Source organism: Electrona antarctica (genome assembly GCF_951216825.1).
Source record: "Electrona antarctica genome assembly, chromosome: 24".
Classification (NCBI taxonomy): Eukaryota; Metazoa; Chordata; class Actinopteri; order Myctophiformes; family Myctophidae; genus Electrona; species Electrona antarctica.
The window spans coordinates 6,860,902-6,867,503 of NC_136803.1; positions in this window are offsets into that span (position 1 = coordinate 6,860,902).

The following is a 6,602-nucleotide window of genomic DNA, read 5'->3' on the forward strand; positions in this document are numbered from 1 at the left end:
TTTTTTTCCCCCTTTTTTTTCTTTTACTCCTGTGTCTATTGTTTGTCTGTTTTTGTTAGACACATATATCCCCCACATTCAATCAACAACAAAGCAACTACGAAATCTTAAAAAACAAAGGGACACTACAATACAAGCACAAGTGTGTATATTCTAAATCGATGTGCCCAAATCAATACACATTTAAAGAAAAGTTTACTGTATTTGAAGCCCCTAGTGGTAAATTCTAGTGCAAGTGATATGTTTTTGGTTAAATATTTTATCGTAATTACAGTAAAGATATTGGTTCTGTTCAGAATTTGTCGCGTCATGTCTTTCAACAAAATAATAGAAAAAGCTCAATAGGGGCCTCGATAAGCCAGTTTGATAAGTTGCTCGTTATGAATAAAAAAAACGAGCTCCATCACTAGTCCTCCCTCCTCTCCCTCACCAGCACGCTGGCGGGAGCTTCTTCACACCCCGACCAATCTATAAATCTGTTGTGGTGCTGCTGGAACCTCCAGGGGCAGGTGTGGTGCTGCAGGAACCTCCAGGGGCAGGTGTGGTGCTGCTGTTAGCCTAAAGAAAATACATTGGTTACAAAACAAAAAGCAATTCAGAACAAGCAGGTTAAACCAGTGCCCAGGTAGAAGATTAAACACTTAAGCCCTATATACTTTGAGCGGTCACGACCAGAAGTGAGGAGGCAGAGGCAGAAGATCCAAACCCCAAAGGTGGGCCCTTAAATATCAGTGTCCATAACATACATGGTAACAATAAAACCTGCATGCATATCGGTCACATGTTACCGTGCCCTACTTACAGACCGGCACAGTGGGGCCTTTAATACACCCCACCCTCAGGTGCTACCATCCACAGGGGTGCTCTAGCACATGGGTTCCCAAAGTGGGGTCCGGGGACCCCCAGCGGTCCTTAAGGGAGTTCCAGGGGGTCCCCAGCTAAATGATAGTTAGGAACCAAATGGACCCTTATGGGAATGTAATTCTGAGAGTGTACAAATAGAACCAACGGGTCCATTTGGTTCCATTTGCACACTCGGAGTTAAATGAACACTCTTAGCGCCGGCCAGCGCCATTACCCGCGGCACCGCGGGTTATAATAATTACCCTTTGATAGCCAAACTCGCGGCGCCGCGGGTAATCAAAATCGACCGACAGAAGCCAAACACATACCTCTACTGCACCCTATAGCATGCGGTCTGAGACCATGGACTATAGCCTGTCGCTTTTCCGTGATTTTCACCTTTTTTTCAAATCCTCCGAAATCGTGAAAAATTGGCACCCTATAGCATGCGGTCCGAGACCATGGACTATAGCCTGTCGCTTTTCCGTGATTTTCACCTTTTTTCAAATCTTCCGAAATCATGAAAAATGGCACCCTATAGCATGCGGTCCGAGACAATGGACTATAGCCTTTCGTTTTTATGTGATTTTCACCTTTTTTTCAAATCCTCCGAAATCGTGAAAAATTGGCACCCTATAGCATGCGGTCCGAGACCATGGACTATAGCCTGTCGCTTTTCCGTGATTTTCAACTTTTTTTCAAATCTTCCGTAATCGTGAAAAATGTCATCCTATAGCATGTTGGCTGTTTTTGGTGTGATTAGTATTGATAAATATGTATGGAGCTAATGCTAGTGTATCCATATATATTTATGAGTAGGCTGCTTATGAGTTTCCTTACAGTTTGGCAATTGTCCTCCACAGAAGATGTCCGTCGTGGGCCACCGTCCTGTGGGTGTGACGTAGGCCTGATCATCCGACTCCCCATTGGCCAGGTGGTCATGTGACTTTGCTGTCTTCCTGGAGTGTGGGCTTTATAACCACAGTCTGTGGCAACAGCTCTTTGAGTAGCAACGCTATGGCAGCTCTCCCTGCAGCTGATGCCATGTTCTGTAAGCCACTTAGTTTGTGTTTCTGTTCTGCTTTATTTGTGCCTGTGAGAGAGAGAATGTCTGTTTGGTAGGTGTAAGTTGTAGTTTTTGTCCCTGTATGCTTTTTAGGGTTCAGATGCCCAAACTCTGGTCTTTTGTAAGTAACTATATTTACATATACAAAGCCTTTGTAAATATTCTGATACTCAATATTCTGAGCCTTTGTAGAAATACATTTCATTCATTCTGAGCCATTACATATATATCTATTTATTCTGTCATGAGCAAGTCTGTAAATAGCTATTTAAGCATGTGCAGTATTAAATACTTTTACATAAGTGACATCAGTTTCGTCCTTCCAACTATTATGGGCCGTGATTTTCACCTTTTTTTTTCAAATCCTACAAAATTGTGAAAAAAGGCACACTATAGCATGCGGTCCGAGACCATGGACTATAGCCTGTCGCTTTCCGTGATTTTCACCTTTTTTTTTAAATCGTCCGAAATCGTGAAAAAATGCACCCTATAGCATGTGGTCCGAGACCATGGACTATAGCCTGTCGCTTTTCCGTGATTTTCACCTTTTCTTTTTAAATCCTCTGAAATCGTGAAAAATTGGCACCCTATAGCATGTGTTCCGAGACCATGGACTATAGCCTTTTGTTTTTCCGTGATTCTCTTAAATTGCCCAGACTCTTCTTCAACAAAGATGGCGAAAGCAAACATTTTTTGTTCGGTACTCATACAATAGTATGGTACAAAACACTGAAGTCCTTAAACCAGAAACCTAACCCTAACCCATCTTCCTCCCACTCTGCTCATGGCCCATCCTCCTCCCACTCTGCCCACGGACCCTCCTCCTCCTACTCATCAGTGGGCTGATTGACTGCAGTACTTAAGCAGCATCACACTCTGCCCTTGTCAGGTGTCTCTGCGGGTTCTCAGACCGCTTCCCTCAGCTGGTCCGTGGGGGCGGGGCTTCAGCCAGTTGCCACGCTTCAAGCTTGTCTACGCGGCGTGTGCCTGTCCTCGGTCCGCACTTATGGTGTCTTAGAATCAAACTTGTCTGCTGGGCTTTGCAATGTTGTGCATTCTGCCCTCGCAATCGTGGTAGGTTTCCAATGGTCAAATTGGTTCCTGACTTATTGTTCTTAAACGTTATTTTAAATGGTAATGTTAACCCCTGTTGCTTTGCGGTTCCTTAACGTGACAGTGACCACATTCCCTCATTCAGGTTTTTAGTGAGACATCTGGCAGTAGAGTATCAGCTCTCCCCCTTTACTGGCTCTGCTCTCCCTGACATAATGGCTCATCTGTTAACCCATCTACTGCCACCTGGTGGACGCAGAGCCAACCGCAGATATATGGCTCATCTGTTAAATGTATTTATCAGTTTTCTAAAGTGTATGATTGGATTTGTTTTGGGTGGTTACGTATTCAGCCTATTATGTTGTGTGAGAACCTGTTATGTGATACTTTTTAATACTAATTCACGTGTTATACTCATGTTTAACACCCTGAACGCCCAGGACGAAGTTCTTTGTCCTTTCTATTAATAACGCCCGACGCCCAGGACGAAGTATTGTCCAAAAGACGAAGTTTATTGATACGAGAACAGATCGCATGGCTGTATAGCCACCCCATGCGACTGGTATCATGTATTGAATCCGTGAAATCATCCGTTATCAGCACGTTTGAATGGTGCCAAAATGTCCATACTGGCATCCTCACTGTTCAGTATGTCATTATCTGCGATTGTAGCATTGTCATTATCACTGATGTCCTGACGGAGGCGCGCCGTGTCTGGTGGCCTTGAGCTACGTGAGGCACCGCCGAGCGAGGCGCTAGCCGAGCGAGTCGCCGTGCCGAGCGTTGCGAAGGCCACCAGACCCGACTCAGCGCCGTCCGAGTTACGTCCTGATAGGCAGAGAATAGTATATATTAGTAGCTCCTAGTTCCATGCACCGACAATAGTTGGAAATGACACGTCCACCAGGGGGAAACCTTGACCAGGCTTTGTGGTGAGGATGCCAGTATGGACATTTTGGCACCATTTAAACGTGCTGATAACGGATGATTTCGCCGTTCCAATGCAGAGATAACGGTCGAATCCGCTGCTATTAACATAACTATGGTTATTTGAACTGAGGAAGGTTTCTTTTCCCAGAAATAAAAAGGTCTACAATAATACTAATATAATGTGGAGACCATTTGTAAAACATCAAGCAGGACCAGCGATTATACAGTTCTCAGTTAGGGTCAGTGTATTGTTGTGCATGCTCAGGACTGCATGTGGCTGCACTGGTATATGGTGTACTGCACTGCCATCTGTTGGCCACACGGTACACCACAGGTGTAATGAGTTATAATGCAGTATGAGAATATAATTCACATCTGTACATTAAATCCACCACTGAAGATAAAATCATAACTGTACAGGGAGGCACGTGGACATAAAACTGTTGTCCTGTGCAGGCTAGTTAGGCTGAATAAAAAGTAGGCTACCATTACAATGCCCACCTTTCTAATAATTAGAGCTATTCATAGCAGTTTGTACATGTTTAAGCAATAACAATCATCCTTCCATAAATGTATAAACACAGGGGGTGTCATTGCCAGTCAAAGCAAATATTAGAAGGTCCTCGCCGGACATGTTTGCAGAGACTCTTGGGTAATGAAGTCAGCTGCCATGTTGTTTGTATCCAAATTAGCCACAGATATACCAAACTACATACAGTGGTGATGCTTTAATGCCACAGGGAAAGCTTCACTTTGCTATCCCACACAAGAGCAGTTAAGGGCTTGCCACATTGCCTGGACCGGGTTTCGAACCTAGGACCTTCTGCTTGCCAGGCAGCACCTCTACCCATTCAGCTGCCTCTTCTTATCAACACAATGATTCTCAAACATCTTCATGTCAAGGACACCCAAATGAATAATAGGTATACCACAGACCGCCCATCTATGATTCAGATAGAAGAGCCTTGTCTGGATTTGAACCCACAACCTGAGGATCATATACACAGTGTCTTAACAGTGAGAGCCACCATGTTCTCTGTAAACTTCCACAGTTGTAGGGTGTTCTTCTGGACGTCACTCTTTAAAACATGTGTTGAGCAGAAGGACATGAGCTGGACTTGAACCCACAACCTGTGGCTCACATAGACAGCAGTTTAACCCAGAGAGCCACCATGCTCCGGCTCCTCCTCAGCTTTCCATCTCTTTCCAGTGTTCTTCTCTGAAACATGCTCCAGAGTGAAAATAGAATGAGCTCAGCTGGGTTTGAACTCACAACCTCTGGCTCACATAGACATTGCCTTAACACGGGAGCCACAGAGCTCACTTTGATTCAGCTCTCTGAGATTCCTCATAGTTTGGCTTCTGTTTTAGGTTCTTCTGGTTGTCACTTCAAATGGGGCCTTGGGATCATATACAGAGCATCTTAACAGCGTTTGCTGTTCCATCACGTGTCTTTAGTGCCTTTAAGTGATATCATGGATGTTAGTCAGATAATACAGAGGAGAAACCATGACAAAACACAGAGAGCCCGGTAGCTCAGTGTGTTACATGGCTGAACACATGATCCAGATGTTGTGGGTTCGAATCCCGCTCTGCTCTTTACTCTGAAACTTTACTTTGAAGAAAGAAGAAGATATAAGCGCCCGGAAATCTCACTCAGTCAGGAGAAGGCTGTGGTGGCGCAATGGATAGAGACCCTACCAAGCGCCTGCGGAAAGACTCTACCTGCGAGCTGGCTGCGAGTTCTCCTACCGGTTGATAAGTCATGGACCATGTATGGGCCCGGGACCATGTATGGGAGTGGGCGGTGGTGCCCCCCGGTGGTCTAGGACAATAAAACAAGGTGGTTATGAAAATAAAATCCAGATCTGGCTGAAATCTTAATACAAGGAGAGAGAGAGGAAGTGGTGTGACTAGAGAGAGGAAGTGAGAGAGAGGAAGTGGGTGTGGATAGAGAGGAAGGGGTGTGACTACAGAGAGGAAGTGAGAGAGAGGAAGTGGGTGTGGATAGAGAGGAAGGGGTGTGACTACAGAGAGGAAGTGAGAGAGAGGAAGGGGGTGTGGCTAGAGAAAGGAAATGAGAGAGAGGAAGGGGGTGTGACTAGAGAGAGGAAGGGGGTGTGGCTAGAGAAAGGAAGTGAGAGAGAGGAAGTGGGTGTGGATAGAGAGGAAGGGGTGTGACTACAGAGAGGAAGTGAGAGAGAGGAAGGGGGTGTGGCTAGAGAAAGGAAATGAGAGAGAGGAAGGGGGTGTGGCTAGAGAAAGGAAATGAGAGAGAGGAAGTGAGAGAGAGGAAGTGGGTGTGACTAGAGAGAGGAAGGGGGTGTGGCTAGAGAAAGGAAGTGAGAGAGAGGAAGGGGTGTGGCAGAGAGGAAGGGGGTGTGGCTAGAGAAAGGAAGTGAGAGAGAGGAAGTGAGAGAGAGGAAGGGGGTGTGGCTAGAGAAAGGAAGTGAGAGAGAGGAAGGGGGTGTGGCTAGAGAGAGAGAGAGAGGAAGGGGGTGTGGCTAGAGAGAGAGAGAGAGAGAGAGAGAGAGGAAGGGGGTGTGGCTAGAGAGAGAGGAAGGGGGTGTGGCTAGAGAGAGAGAGAGAGGAAGGGGTGTGGCTAGGGAGAGAGAGAGAGAAAGGGGTGTGGCGAGAGAGAGAAAGGGGTGTGGTGAGAGAGAGAGAGAGAGAGAGAGAGAGAGAGAGAGAGAGAGAGAGAGAGAGAGAG